Source organism: Bombina bombina, chromosome 3 (genome assembly GCF_027579735.1).
Source record: "Bombina bombina isolate aBomBom1 chromosome 3, aBomBom1.pri, whole genome shotgun sequence".
Taxonomy (NCBI): Eukaryota; Metazoa; Chordata; class Amphibia; order Anura; family Bombinatoridae; genus Bombina; species Bombina bombina.
In genome coordinates, this window is record NC_069501.1 from 608,276,053 (window position 1) to 608,292,961 (window position 16,909).

Genomic DNA, 16,909 nt, shown 5'->3' on the forward strand with positions numbered 1-16,909 from the left:
AATTTGTCTTACCGTGGACTGATGAACAGCAAGGCTTTTGGAGATACTTTTATAACCCTTTCCAGCTTTATGCAAGTCAACAATTCTTAATCGTAGGTCTTCTGAGAGCTCTTTTGTGCAAGGCATCATTCACATTAGGCAATGCTTCTTGTGAAAAGCAAACCCAGAACTGGTGTGTGTTTTTTATAGGGCAGGGCAGCTGTAACCAACACCTCCAATCTCATCTCATTGCTTGGACTCCAGTTGGCTGACATCTCACTCCAATTATCTCTTGGAGATGTCATTAGTCTAGGGGTTCACATACTATTTCCACCTGCACTGTGAATGTTTACATGGTGTGTTCAATAAAAACATGGCAACATTTCATTCTTTATGTGTTATTAGTTTAAGCAGACTGTGATTGTCTATTGTTGTGACTTAGATGATGATCAGATCACATTTTATGACCAATTTGTGCAGAAATCCATATCATTCTAAAGGGTTCACATACTTTTTCTTGCAACTGTACATAAACAGTTGTTCCAATAGTACAAATGGTATATTGCAATATATACAATGTTATAGTGTCCATATTAGTGGATTTATGTGTATATATATATATATATATATATATATATATATATATATATATATATATATATATATATATATAGATGCAGAAAAAGTGGCACACACTAATGAAGCAACCACCCGGTGCACTGCAGATAGAAGTATTGCATGTAGGCCAGTTTTTCCAAATACACACTCAGCCTAAGTGTTTAGGAGGTATCCGGAAGGAAGCAGGCAACACAGGATTGTAATTCAAAGAAAATAAGGCTTTATTCCAATCGTAGGAAAAAACAGCAGGGCCTTAACCCATAACGTTTCGGTCTACACCTAGACCTTTATCAAATTTTTTACTTCAATCGGATGGAAGACTTCTTCAGAGCCCCTTGGATGATGACTTCTGCCGCTCCAGATGTCTTCTTCTGTTCCATCAGTGGTCGGCTGGCTGAAGACGGCTAAAGGTAGGATGATCTTCAGGGGGGTAGTGTTAGGTTTATTTAAGGGGGGTTTGGGTTAGATTAGGGGTATGTGGGTGGTGGGATTTAATGTTGGGGGGGTTTACAGGCAAAAAAGCTGAATTCTTTGGGGCATGCCCCGCAAAAGGCCCTTTTAAGGGCTGGTAAGGTAATAGAGCTGTTAACTTTTTAATGTAGAATAGGGTAGGGCATTTTTTTATTTTGGGGGCTTTGTTATTTTATTAGGGGGCTTAGATTAGGTGTAAGTATCTTAAAATTGTTGTAATATTTTTTAAATATTTGTAGCTTAATTTTTATTTTTTGTAACTTATTTTTTTTTATTTTTTATACTTTAGTTAGTTTATTTAATTGTATTTAATTGTAGTTATTTGTAGGTAATTTATTTAATTTTAATTTAATGATAGTGTAGTGTTAGGTTTAATTGTAACTTAGGTTAGGATTTATTTTACAGGTAATTTTGTATTTCTTTTAGCTAGGTAGTTATTAAATAGTTAATAACTATTTAATAACTATTCTAACTAGCTAAAATAAATACAAAGTTACCTGTAAAATAAATATAAATCCTGAAATAGCTACAATGTAATTATTAATTACATTGTAGCTATCTTAGGGTTTATTTTACAGGTAAGTATTTAGTTTTAAATAGGAATAATTTATTTAATGATAGTGTAGTGTTAGGTGTAATTGTAACTTAGGTTAGTTTTTATTTTACTGGTAAATTTCTCTTTATTTTAACTAGGTAGCTATTAAATAGTTAATAACTATTTAATAGCTATTGTACCTAAATTGCAGTGGGGATGGGGCATCATTTTATTGCAGTGGGACTGGGCATTATTTTATTGCAGGGGGGTTTCATTTTATTGCTGGGGCTTCATTTTATTGCTGGGGCATCATTTTATTGCAGTGGGGATGGGGCATCCATTTTATTGCTGGGGGCTTCATTTTATTGCTGGGGGCATCATTTTATTGCAGTGGGGATGGGGCATCATTTTATTGCATGGGGACTGGGCATCATTTTATGTCTGGGGGCATCATTGCAGTGGGACTGGGGTAATCATGTATTTCAGGGGGGCTGGGGGCATCATTTTATTGCAGGGGCATCATTTTATTGTAGTGGGACTGGGGGCATCATTTTATTGCAGTGGGGCTGGGGGCATCATTTTATTGCAGGGGAGCTGGGGCATCATTTTTTGCAGGGGGCTGGGGGCATCCATTTTATTGCTGGGGCTTCATTTTATTGCTGGGGGCATCATTTTATTGCAGTGGGGATGGGGCATCATTTTATTGCAGGGGGACTGGTCATAATTTTATGGCTGGGGGCATCATTGCAGTGGGGCTGGGGTAATCATTTATTGCAGGGGGCTGGGGGCATCATTTTATTGCAGGGGCATCATCTTATTGCAGTGGGGCTGGGGGCATCATTTTATTGCAGTGGGGCTGGGGGCATCATTTTATTGCAGGGGAGCTGAGGCCTAATTTTGTGCAGGGGTTGGGGGCATCATTTTATTGCAGGGGGCGTCATTTTATTGCAGGGGTCTGGGCATTATTTTATTGCAGGGAGTTTTAATTTTATTGCTGGGGGCATCATTTTATTGCAGGGGGACTGGGCATCATTTTATTGCTGGGGGCATCATTGCAGTGGGGCTGGGGGCATCATTTTATTGCAGGGGGGCTGGGGGCTTCATTTTATTGGTGGGTGCTTTACCATATCTTATGGTAAATCTTTCTAATAACAGGCTTGCAAGCCTGAATCATGGTCTCAATGACCGACTCAGAAAAACCATGTTTAGACAGAATTAAGCATTCAATCTCCAAGCAGTCAGCTTCAGAGAAACAAGATTTGGATGAAGGAAGGGACCCTGAATAAGGAGGTCCTTCCTCAGGGTTAGTCTCCAAGGTGGGAGAGATGACATCTCCACTAGGTCTGCAAACCACATCCTGCGAGGCCATGCAGGACCTATTAGAATCATCAACACCTTCTCCTGTTTGATAGGAGCAATGGAAGGAGAGCAAACCGAGGAAACAGGTATGCCAACCTGAAAACCCAAGGAACCGCCAGAGCATCAATGAAAACGACCTGTGGATCTCTTGACCTTGAACCGTACCTTGGAAGCTTAGCATTCTGACAGGACCCCATCAGATCTAACTCTGGCACCTCCCATTTGAGGACTAAGCTGGAAAACACCACCGGATGGAGTTCCCACTCCCCGAGATGAAAAGTCTGTCTGCTCAGAAAATCCGCTTCCCAGTTGTCTACTCCTGGAATGTGGATAACAGATAAACAGCAATTGTGGGTCTCTGCCCACTGAAGAATCTGAGTAACCTCCTTCATGGCTAAGGAACTCTGAGTTCCTCTCTGGTGATTGATGTAAGCCACATAGGTTATGTTGTCTGACTGGAACCTGATAAACTAGACTGAGGACAACTGAGGCCAAGCCAATAAAGCATTATAAATCGCCCTCAACTCCAAGATGTTGATGGGAAAAACAGACTCCTCCTGAGTTTTTAACGAGTTCCAGACTGCTCCCCAGTCCAGCAGACTGGCTTCCGTGGTCACGATCACCTAGGAAGGTCTCCAAAAACATGTACCCTGAGACAGATGTTCCTGAGAAATCCACCATGGGAGAAAATCCCTTGATGACTGATCTAACTCTATTCTCTGTGATAGATCCGCATGGTCGCCATTCCATTGTCTGAGCATGCACAACTGGAGATCTTTTAAATTGAATCTAGCCAAAAGGAACAATGTCCATGGAAGCCACCATCAGACCGATTACCTCCACACATTGAGCCACTGAAGAATGAGCAGAAGCCTGAAGAGAGAGGCAGGAGGAAATGATTGTGTTTTTCCTGACCTCTGTCAGAAAAATCTTCATCAATAGAGAGTATATTATGGTCCCTAAGAACACTACTCTTGTAGCAGTGGAAAGGGAGCTTTTTTCCAGATTCACATTCCATCTGTGGGAACGAAGGAAAGACAACAATATCTCTGTGTGAGATTTTGCTAGTTTAAAAGATGGCACCTGAACCAATATGTCCTCCAGGTAGGGTGCCACAGCAATTCCACGAGAATGGATCACTGCCAAAAGAACCCCCAGAACCTTTGAAAATTTTTTAGGAGTCATGGCTAGACCAAATGGAAGGGCCACAAACTGGAAATATTTGTCCAGAAAGGCAAATCTCAATAATCTGTGATGGTGCCTGTGAATAGGAACATGAAGATACCCATCCTTTAGGTCTATGGTTGTCATGAACTCACCCTCTTGTACTAAAGGAAGAATGGAGTGAATAGTCTCCATCTTGGAGGATGGAACTTTGGGAAACTTGTTTAGACACTTCAAGTATAGAATGGGAAGGAAAGTTCCGTCTTTTTTGGGAACCACATAGAGGTTGGAGTAGAATCCAAGACCCTGTTCCTGCCCTGGAACTGGAACTATCACTCCCAGAGAGGAAAGATGCTGTATACATTTCAAGAGCACCTCTCTCGTTATCTGGTCTGCAAATAATCTTGAGAGAAGGAATCTGACTCTGGGAGGAAAAGTCTTGAATTCCAATTTGTAACCCTGGGATACTATTTCCACAGCCCAGGGATCTGGGACTTCTTGTATCCAAGCTTGAGAGAACTGAGAAAGTCTGCCCCCCATCTGATCCGATCCCAGATTGGGGGCAAACCCTTCATGCTGATTTGGAATCAGCTGCGGGTTTCTTTGATTGTTTCCCCTTGTTCAAAGACTGATTGGGTTTCCAAGAAGACTTGGATTGTTCCTGCTTGGAAGAAGAAAGGGAAGGCTTTCCTCTGAAGTTACGAAAGGAAAGAAAATTACTCTGACGTCCTTTAGGCCTATTCTTCTTATCATGAGGTAGAAAAGACCCCTTTCCACCCGTAATATCAGAGATAATTTCTGCCAAACCGGATTCAAACAAGGTTTTGCCCTTGTAAGTAATTGCCAGAAACTTGACTTTATAGGAAACGTCCGCAGACCAGGATTTCAACCATAATATCCTGAGGGCTAGGGCAGTGAGACTAGAAGTTTTAGCTCCTAGTCTAACAACCTGTAAAATGGCATCTGCAATAAAGGAATTGGCCAACTTAAGAGCTTTAATCCTATCTTGAATTTCATCCATGGAAGTCTTTACTTGAAGAGAATCAGACAAGGCGTTGAACCAATAAGATGCCACACTAGTCATGGTGGCAATACACACTGCAGGTTGCCATTGGAGACCTTGATGAACATAAATCTTTTTCAAATAAGCCTCCAGCTTATTGTCTATCGGATCCTTAAAAGAGCAGCTATCCTCAAAAGGAATAGTGGTTCTCTTAGCCAGAGTAGAAATGGCCCCATCAACTTTAGGTACAGTATACAAAGGGTCTTTAATGGAGTCCTTGACAGGAAGCATTTTCTTAAAAAGTAGAGATGGGGAAAAAGACAACCCTGGTTTCTCCCATTCCTTTGAGATAATCTCTAGACATGTGCGCGGTCTAAAAATCTGTTTCGTTTTGTTTCGTTTCGATTCGTTTTTTTATTTTTTCGGCTCGGTTCGGTCAAATCAATTCGGTAATGCCTTCTATTCGTTTCGGTACCGTTCGTAGTTTCGTTAATTCGTTCTTTCGGATGCATTCGTAACCGCAATTCGAATTTCGGACCGATACGTAATTTCGGTCAGATACGTTATTTCGGACCGATACGTAATTTCGTTCCGAATTTAAATTCGGTCCGAATATTGATTTCTTACGATTTGTAATTTCGTATACGATACGGTTCGATTATTTCTGATACATTCGATTTGTTTTTCTAATCGATTTGATATTATTTAATCATATCAAATATTCTTCCTAAATGAAATGTATATTGTATTCCACTTAAATGACTGTAATATATTAACAACAATAATAAATGTATTTTTAATTGTAATATGTCATTTATTTTATTTTAAAGTTTAACTTTTTAAACACTATCTTTATAATTAATTATTTATACTGTGTGTGCAGTGTGCAGCCAATCATGCAGCCTAATTATGCTTGCATCACTCCTGCAGTCTGCACACTATAGCCACACCCATGTAACATATCTTATTCTTAAATTTTTTTGTGAGTTGAAGACTGAAGACAGAGAGCAGGTTGTTGGAGAGAATGTCTGAAATTGCTATTGTTCATGGAGGTGATAGGGGGGACATTAGAGATAGCGACAGTGTAGCTAGGGAGAGTAGTACTAGAGGTAGGGATAGGGACCGTGGAGAAGGTAATAGGGATAGTGATAGAGGTAAGGAATCTAGGCGTCGGATTCATCATAGGGATAGGATTAGGCAGTTTAAGGACCTAGTTGGTAGTACTAGTACTACTAGGCTAGGTAGGGACAAGGAGAGGCATGGTGAGCACACCAGTGCCAAAAAACATATTAGTAAGCGGAGGAGGCCACTTACAACAAGTTCCTCTGAGTCTGATGCTATTGAAGAGCGTGCTGCCACATCACCAAGGCACAGAGGGCCAATTTTTACAGCCGATGAAAATTGGTGCCTAGTGTCAGCTGTGCTCAAAGTCAGGCACATTTTATTTTCATCAAGTGTTTCCTCGTCGGCCAAGCAAGCGGCATGGGACACTGTTTGCAATGCTGTCTTCGCAGTTGGGGGAGTGGAGCGTACAGCCGCCTGTGTCAAGCACCGGTAAGTTTTCAAAAACAATTTTCTTTTATAGTAAAAATTAACTAACTCTAGTTAGCCTGTGTGTACATACTACACAGGCCAAAATGTGTAAACTAAAGAAATACATTCAATTTAATATTATTTTTCATTGTCATGGCATCGTTATTTGAAAAAGCAGGAATGTAAGTCAAGCTTAAAGCCAGGGATAGTAAACTCTGAAAATATATTTCATGATTCTGCTAGAGCATTTATTTGTTAATCAACTTTCTAATGACTCCTATTTTATTATTAATTAGTCTTTTTTCTCTTATCTTCATTTGAAATTGTAGCTTGATAATTTAAGGACAGGACATAGCCGTCTCATTTTTTGTTTTAGTACCCCCTGGCGAGCTTTTGAGATTGGTGGCAACTGACAACATTTATTAAACCAATTCTGCACCTAAAAAATGCTCATTCCTGCTTTCAAATAAAGATTCCATGTGAATGAAGAATTAATGACTTACTCTTAAATTATATAATTGTTTAAATTTTCATCTCTATCTTGAAATAAAATTTTTGTGTTTACTATTTTATTAATTATCCATTTAAGGCCTTTTTTATAATATATACAGAATTAAAGATGGAAACTTTGCCCAAAAAATACCAAATATATATTTTTTTTGGATTATATATATTTTACTTCTCATGATTTATAAATAAAGGCAAGGGATAAACTTTAATCCACTTTATGGGGCACAAAGGCAGATTGAAACTTAAAGGGACACTTAACCAAAATTATTTATTTTTCGATTCCGATAGAGCATCAATATTTATTTTTATCAAGTTTCTAATTTACTCCTATTATCAAATTTTCTGTGTTCTCTTGGGGGTCAATGTATTAATGTGCGAGGGGAAATGATACGATGTAGCGTATCATGTCCGCCGCACATCGATAAATGACAGCTGCTTCATAACTTTTCCTGCGAGCCTCAGGGGCATGAAGCCCCGTATTGAGCTTGATAAATTAACCCCTTGGTAACTATCTCTTTATTTGAAAAATAATGAATGTAAGCCTATGAGCCAGCCCATCCTTGGGTCAGTACCTGGTTACTGCTTGATGATTGTTGGCTAAATGTTGCCACCAATCAGCAATCGCTATCCAAGATGCTGAACCAAAAATTGTTCCATTTCTTAAAGGGACAGTCTATTTAAAATTAAACTTTCATGATTCAGATAGGGCATGCAATTTTAAACAACTTTCCAATTTACTTCTATTATCTAATTTGCTAAATTCTTTAGATATCCTTTGTTGAATAAATAGCAATGCACATGTGTGAGCCAATCACACAAGGCCTTTATGTGCAGCAACCAATCAGCAGCTACTGAGCATATCTAGATATGCTTTTCAGCAAGTGATATCAAGAGAATGAATCAAATTAGATAATAGAAGTAAATTAGAAAGTTGTTTAAAATGACATTCTCTTTCTAAATTAAGAAATAAAAAAATTGGTTTTCATGTCCCTTTAAGCTTAACAATTATTTACATTCCTTCTTTTTCAAATCAAGCTCCAAGGAGACTGACTAAATATTAATTAAAAAAAATAATAGTATTACATTTTATTAAAATTCTATGCTCTACCCGAATCATGAAATTAAAAATTTGTCTTCAGTGTGCCTTTAAATATTCATTTATAAAAAAAATTATACTTATCAATTTATTATCAAATTCACTTTGAGCAGCACCGTCCTCATGCTTTTCTCGTGCAGTTTTCTATACTCTCCACTGCACATTCAGCGTTGGTTGTATTATTTTTTAAGTCCAGGTATGTTTTTCTCATGCTGCAGTCTCACTCTCTTGTTATGTGCATGACTGCATCAGACAAACATACCTGTCCTTATAATATAAATATCTTATTGTTAGAGGACCGCTCATGCTGCAGTCTCACTCTCTAGTATGTGCATGACAGCATCAGCTAAACATAACTGTCCTTATAATATAAATATCTTATTGTTAAAGGACCGCTCATGCTGCAGTCTCACTCTCTAGTATGTGCATGACAGCATCAGCTAAACATACCTGTCCTTATAATATAAATATCTTATTGTTAAAGGACCGCTCATGGTGTTTAATAAATAACATAATTAAGAATTAGCTATAGCTAATAAAAATACAATGCAATTCTAACACTTCATTAAAATCTATACAATTATTTTTATACCAATTATATTTGTTTATGGTCACCTGTATATGTGACAGATATCATCCAATCACAGACTATGGGTCATATGTTGTATCAAGCTCCGAATGGAGCTTGATGCCCTGTGTTTCTGGCGAGCCTGCAGGCTCACCAGAAACAGCAGTTATGAGCAGCGGTCACAAAGACCGCTGCTCCATAACCTGTCCGCCTGCTCTGAGCAGGCGGACAAAACTCGCAACAACACAACCCGATCGAGTTGATTAACACCCCCCTACTGGCGTCCTATAGTCCGCGAGTATGCAGGGGGCGGCGTTGCACCAGCGGCTCTTGTGAGCAGCTGGTGCAATGCTGAATAGGTCGAGCGTATTGCTCGCCGTATTCAGCGAGGTGTGTCGGACCTGATCCGCTATGTTGGATCAGGTCCGCCAGACCTTGATAAATATGCCCTATATGTATACCCTGTGAGCTTCTGCACATGCTCACGAAGTTATTACATAAAAAGACAGTAAATAAAATGTATATAAATGAATTAAATTATTAAATGTATATATTTAAAACGACATGAATCAATGTTTCTTGAACTTTCTTCCACGATTCATATAGATAATAAAATTTTAATTAAATAACTTTCAAAATAACGTATATTATTTGATTATCTTCCTTCTCTTATCATTTGTTTAAAAAAATTTTCTAGCCAAGCTTTGGAGCAGCAGAGAAGCTATTTTCTCGCTGTTGATTGGTGGCTGCACAGTGCATATACATATATTTCAATTTTGATTGGCTCAACCAGGTGATTTGTTAGAAATCAAATTATTCGTGCATTGCTGCTCCTTCAATAAATGATACCAAGAGAATGAAATTAATTAGAAAATCAAAGTAAATGCTAAATGTTTGGAAAATGATATCCTCTATCTGAATCAGGCAAAATATTTTGTTTTCTTTTCATGTCCCCTTAACTTTCCAATTATCTGATTCTGATCTAGCTGATTCAGAATCAGAAAACTTTATTTTCACTTTATAGTCCATTTCAATGTATAACAGATAAGCAAAGACTACTGTACTAACTTTACCAAAAAAAACTCAATTTATTTGTTACATAACTAAATTTTACATTCATATAAAACAACAATAACCTGTGAATTTATATATATATATTTCTATTAATCTATCCATCTCTATAATATAACTTTTTACAAGAACAAAAAATCCGTGGTAAAGGTCAGGCACTGTCATTCCTTTCCAATAGCTCCGCTGGTATTCTTTGGATGTATCTGATGCAAAATGTAATAAATCCTTATTTTCAAATAAAGTCAGTATAGTTTATCAATAACCAAAAATATGTTTTTATTTTATTTATAGGTATTATGATTGCAGGGCCATTGTAAAAAAGAAAATGTCATTGATGCACTCCACAAAGAGAGTGCGTTTTAACCGTTGGGAGATGGAGATGCGGGACAAGCTTCTTGAAGAGGCTGTTGTCACTGGAGAAGGAAGTGTCACTGGAGAAGGAAGCTCAAGTAGGAGAGACAAATCTGTCAGGGAAAAGAGAGATGGTGAGTAAAATTATATATACGATTACTTTGATTACTTTGCATGGGTGTGGAAATAGAAACCAAAAAAAAATGGAATAAAGTGGAATACAAGACAATCGATTTATCCTTTAGCTATTACAATTTCCCTTTTTTTTTTTTTTTTTTTAAAACAAATAATGAAAGACCCATATCTGTAAGGCCAAAAAATCATGTATGACAGGAGTTGCATTCTAGGCAGCATATATAGTTACATAAACATATTTCAAAACTCAATTTCCATAATCCACATACATTGCTAGTGTATGTGAATTGTGAATGTGAAAGATGGAATATGAATGCATCTGGCATAGTTGTATATGAGAGAATCAAAATCACACTTTTTATAAGTCTGGTGAGGTAGCTTGATTGTCAAAATGCCATGACTACAAAAGCCTGTTCAAAGATACAAATCTTCAAATCCCAGCAGGGCCAACTCAGCCCTTAATCCTTCTGATGTCGCTCAAATGAGTACCATTACATTTCTTAATAATAAGTAACAACTATAACTATCCAACAGCCGATTTTTTTAAATTTTGAGAGCGAGCGCTGAAAATGACCTTCAAGACTTTGAGTACCACTGTGAGAAAGGCGCTATATAAATAATAATTATATATATATATCATCCTTCTCCCTCACCATGGCCCTTCTTTTGTGTTCCCCTCACTCCCCTATGCCCCTTCATTTGTTGTTCCTCTATATCCTTTTTCCTCATGTCATCTTTCTTCTCTTTCCCTCCCAAGGCCCTTTTTTTTTTCTTTCCCTACCTCACCAATACCTGAATTTTATACGCTGTGGCCATTGCATCCTTTTTTCTGTAATGTGACTTCAACAATTTACAATATAAAAAATCAACCATGAGCTTAAATGCCTATTAGGGTCTGTTGACAATATTTTCTATATATATTTCACTACCTGGCCTGTATAGGTTTATATTTACATTATGATTCACTCATCACTAACAACTTTTGTCCACTAATACACGTGTTAGACTTACCTGTCTCTTATCCTTTATGTTTTCCAGATCACCGAAAAAAATCTGCAGGGCGATCATCAGCCCCAAGCACGTCTCAGCAAAGTTCTGGTAAGTACCTAAATAAGGAATACAAAGTAGGTTTTAGAATAAAAAAAATGGATTGAAGATTAGATGTCTACTCCCAGAGTATTACATTCAAATCGTAGTACCCTGTCCCAGTTCCCTAGCCCATCACTAATAACTATTGTTCACTAATACACGTGTTAGACTTACCTGTCTCTTATCCTTTATGTTTTCCAGATCACCGAAAAAAATCTGCAGGGCGATCATCAGCCCCAAGCACTGATCAGCCTAGTTCTGGTAAGTATCTAAATAAGGAATACAAAGTAGGTTGTAGAATAAAAAAAAATGGATTGAAGAATAGATTTCTACTCCCAGAGTATTACATTCAAATAGTAGTACCCTGTCCCAGTTCCCTAGCCCATCACTAATAACTATTGTTCACTAATACACGTGTTACACTTACCTGTCTCTTTTCCTTGATGTTTTCCAGATCACCGAAAAAAATCTGCAGGGCGATCAGCCCCAAGCACGCCTCAGCCTAGTTCTGGTAAGTACCTAAATAAGAAATACAAACATAGGTTTTAGAAAAAAAATAGATGTATTGAAGATTCGATTTTTCGCACAGAGTATTACATTCAAAATGTATCCTGTCCAGTTCACTAGCCCTGTTACCTTTTTATTGGAAAGTTACTTTCCATAATCAAGTGTTGTGCCTCAAGATATAATGAACCAAACATTTTTCTTTCATGATTTCATACTAGAATCTGCTAGAACAGCAAATGAACCTACTTAATTACAGTATCTGATAATCAATTTTTCTTTGTTTTCTAATATTATCTTTGTTTTAGAAATCAATAATGTAAGCCTGGTCCACGTTTGTTTTTTTTTCTTTCCAACCCATGCATAGTGGCATAGTGCTTGCTTACATTCTTTATTTATAAAATAACAATAATAAGAAGACAACAAAACAAATGTTATGATAGGACTATACATTTATAATGCTGCTTTATATTTCCTGCTCTTTCAAAATTTTGAAAGTCAAATATTTGTGTAATTATCCATTGTATCGCGATTTTAATATAATGACTTTCATCAGCCTGATAAGGATTCTGCCGGCCATCCACTTGTTGCGACTATCAGCTGACCATTCTCTGCTAAATGTATGGCACACTATTCACCTTTTCATTTAAAAAATTTTTTTTTCATGCTTTACAATTTTAAAAAAAAAATTAAAAATCCAAATAAATATTGATGTCTTCACACAAACTTATTATCTATAATTTAGTATACCTTGGCTTGTGCTGATTTTATTCTAGATTTAACAGCGTTAGTAACTCGGATTCGGATCCCACCAGTAGCAGCCTTCGGAAGTGGAGAGATGCCCACTACTCCTCCACGTAAGTTATAACAAACTGAAAATGTAAACAAACAAGACAGGCAAAAATTATCTTGACATTTTATGTAATTAAGCCTTTACTATATCAAAAATAATCAGCTACAAATGATTTATAACGCAATTTTTATACAAATAAATTTATTAAAGGGATACTAAATAAAAAAAAATTCTTTCATGATTCAGAATAGAGCATGAGATTTTAAACACCTTTCTAATTTACTCCTACTATCAATTTGTCTTTGTTCTCATGCTATCTTGATTTGAAAAAGCAGTACTGTAAGCTTTAGAGCCGGACCAGTTATTGTTCAGCACCTGGGTAGCACTTTCTGATTTGTGGCTAAATGTAGCAAACCAATCAGCAAGCTCTACCAAGGTGCTGAACTAAAAATGGTCCGGGTCCTAACCTTTTATTAATGCTTTTTCTAATCAAGATAACATGAGAACAAAGAAAAATTGATAATAATAGGAGTAATTTAGAAAGTGGCAGAAAATTGCATGTTCTATCATAATCATGAAAGAAAAGATGTGGGGTTAGTATCCCTTTAATTGAATATAACTTTTATTTAGATTTGACAGAGAGATAAAATCGGTCCATCCTGGATATTAAAATATATTTGAGCCAATAATGTATAATAAAAGTTTGTGGATAGTCTGTTGCTGTATTTTTCTTAGATATTATGGAAGAAATATTTTAGCGAGAGTCTTTCTATGTCTGTACAACATGTCTACAAATACATTGTTTTTCATACAACAAAATAATATTTGATTACTGTTTCATCGATTTCAGAACTACGCGGCATTTCTGCAGGTGGAAGCCATAGCAGTCAACTGCATTCACCTGTTCTTTGTGTAGAGGGAAGTCCTGTTGAAAATATTCAAGCAACATGCTTTTCACCATCGTCATCTGTCATCGTTGACCAAACATCAACAGAAGACCATGCCCCCATTGTGGATGAGCAGACAGCCCAGACTCAAGCTCCTCAACTGGAAGAACAACATCGGTATAGCCGTACGGAAGAATTACTTCTGGAAAATTTGCTGGCAACAAAAAAATTAACAAAAGCGGTCAACAATATGAGAAAAGATGTCCATAGACACATAGACAGGGCATTAGCCCGTGTCAACAGAGATCAGAGGCAAGCAATTGATCAAATGCACGAATCCATATTGGATGCAATATATCTGAATCTACACAATGTTTCCTGACCTGAAACATAGACCTTTATTATATAACATAATTTTATGACTCACACTTGTGATACTTATATTATTTTACAAAGTATAAAAATTTTAAGTTACATTAAAAACCGTCTTTATGAGCATCACTCCATGCCGGTTTAATAAAAATTATTTTGAAGTAAACATGTATTGATAATTCTTACCCTTGAACTCCTTGTAGCATCCTCTTTTTTAAGGTCTGTCTCCTCCCTCAAAGTCAAGTCTACAGTTTTTCTTTAGAATTCTATGAAAAACATGAGAAAGAAACACAGAATATTTTATTAATAAATGTAAATAAATTATGGAATGTGTGGATTAAGTGGTAAATTTAAAAGTCACTCACTTGTTTGTGCCTCTGTGCAAAGCATTACTATTATTGTTTTTTTTTCTTATGAGGAGCGGACTTCCAGAATGACAACACTGTCCTAGAGATTAACCTTTTTTTTTTGCGTATGGTAGCTGCTGGCTGATTGTTCAATTTATATTTTTTTGGATCACTAATATTTTTTCTTAATGCACAAAAATGTTATTCTTAGTTGTAATTCAATGTTTTTTTTCTTAAACATTAAGACAATAATTTTGGATAACAGTCTCCAAAACTCCCACTAACTAATAAAAAAATTTGTGGCTTAACTTGAACTGTAACTAATGTGTGACAATGCTTACAACAGAAACTTTTCGTGTAACGTGTAAATATGTGTTAACAATTGTAAAATTAGGATGAAGGTGCACTTATTAATTATAAACGATTTAAAATAAAAAAAGGATACACTAGTACAAATGCTTGAGAAAGCTTGTTTAGGGCGGCTAAATCAATATCTAAAAAAATAATGAAAAATATAAAGAAAGTCAATAGAAAGTTGAAATTGTAATAAAATCAACCATCAAAACCTTGGGAAGTAAAATTTGGAATTTGGGAAGTTACTTTATTGATGACCTCTAGCTAACTAAAAAATATCATCCGAATAAGAGATCTTTTGCTTTAGGAGCCATGATGATTGATTTGTCATGTAATGACAACCAGCAAAGCCGGATTTGCCTAACTGGATACCAGTAAATGTATTGTTGGGCGGGAGCAGATATGGCTAGAAAAGCTAGAATTTAAAGTGCTGATTAATGGATGTAATTGGGCTTTACAGTGCATATAGCAAGAATATGTTGAAAAAATTAATTAAAAAATTATATACTATAATTTGGAAAAAAAATATTGTGGGGAAGGAGTATCACAGTAATCTCACCTTTGTGAAAAATTGCATGTGTGCATTATACTGATTGGACGGAAAATAGGGATGTTCGCCCAATTTTCCAGGGATGATTTTAATTCCCAGTACTGTACTGACTGGCACACTGAACAAGTGGGTCAGCAGGAGATTATATGATCCACTTTTTAATCTGAATCAAAGCTGAGAGCTGGGTAACCCAGCTTTGGAAGATTTATTTTTAAAAATGTCATCTGCTCCAGGAGATGGGGGGACAACTGTGCACGATGAGGTGAAAGTGTATTTCCTGTGATTGAAAATACACGTTCACTGTGGACGCTGGTTGGGGGACAGGAAAGTAGCTCTTGGGCTACCACAGACAGGACAGGCCACAAATACCTCTTTTCATCCCAAAATGTCAAGGGATCAGTACTGGGGGGCAGGGGAGGTTGAGATAGGTAAAGCTTAACCGTGTCGGCAGCATTGCTCTCTTTCATTGGGGGATCTCTAATGTCTCCAACCAATGTGCCCAGTGTATCAGCCCAAAAAGTAGCTGCTGTGGTGGGACGAGGACAAGCAGCAGTGCTAGAGCTTTTGGGTGACAGAGTCTCACTATCAGACTCTGTCATCTCTTCATCTTCCTCTACAGGTGACATTTTTTTTTGTCTATCACGCACCCTCTGTATCAATTTGTCCCGCCATGAGGTCAAGGTATTTGTACGGAGTGCTATCTTTCCCTTTACTCTAGGATCACAAAGTGTGGCTAGCATATAGTGAGGGCTACTGTCGATGCACTCTTTTACGCGCCGAGTCAGTTGCTCCTTCAACCTCCTTACAAGGGCAGCAACATCATCATGAAGATTACCACCAGGCAATACTTCCCTATTAGTAAGGAAATTATCTAATAGGTTAGAGAGGTGAGTGAAGAGGGGAATGACTTGTGCCAGGCTAGCGTTCTCTTGACTTAAATTTTCTGTCACCGCCCGAAAAGGTGTGAGGACTGCCACTACCTGTTCAATCATGGCCCAGTCATCCCTGCCCAGTGGTCTGTCAATGCCAATGGAATGTTTGTATGCCATTGCATGGATTGCCTTTTGCTGTTCAAATATACGCTCCAGCATATCTAATGTGGAGTTCCATCTAGTACTCACATCTTGTTTGAGCCGGTGCTCTGCAAGTCCAAAATTTTTCTGTTCCTGCCTAAGGAGATGGCTATCTTTCACACTATGATGGAAGTGGCCAGCTATTTTTCGGCAACACTCAAAAAGTGTTGCCAACCTTCCAGTATCGTGATCGAGGGCAAACTTAACAACAAGATGCAGTACATGTGCCGAACAGCGTATACCCACAAACCCGCCATCCCGTAGCGCCTTTAGCATATTGGCTGCCGCATCGGTGACAACAAAACCTATTTGTACCTTTGTCCCTGCCTGCTCTCCTAGCCACTGAGCCACCATATTACTCAGTACATGTCGGATGTTCTGTGAGGTGTGCTGATGATCCATCACCTCAGCATGCAGGAGAAAGGAGCGGTACCCCTTGGCTACTGCACCAGTCACTGAGTCAGCGGTTTTTGAGCCTGAACTTTTGGCTGATATAACTGGTGGTGACACATTTGGCAGCCACCAATGTGCCGTCAAAGACAGGAAG

At 37.6% G+C, this 16,909-nt stretch overlaps 2 long non-coding RNA genes across 2 annotated transcripts; one reads left to right on the top strand and one right to left on the bottom strand.

Moving 5' to 3' along the window:
- Positions 1–11,689: 11,689 nt before the first annotated feature.
- LOC128651830 (uncharacterized) lies at positions 11,690–12,839 on the top strand. Its single transcript, XR_008401192.1, has 3 exons — positions 11,690–11,743; positions 11,937–11,993; positions 12,763–12,839. It is a non-coding gene; the product is annotated as an uncharacterized LOC128651830 (long non-coding RNA).
- On the bottom strand, positions 11,920–13,824 carry LOC128651829 (uncharacterized). Its single transcript, XR_008401191.1, has 3 exons — positions 13,681–13,824; positions 12,737–12,858; positions 11,920–12,001 (listed from the first exon to the last, which is right to left on the bottom strand). It is a non-coding gene; the product is annotated as an uncharacterized LOC128651829 (long non-coding RNA).
- Positions 13,825–16,909: the final 3,085 nt, after the last annotated feature.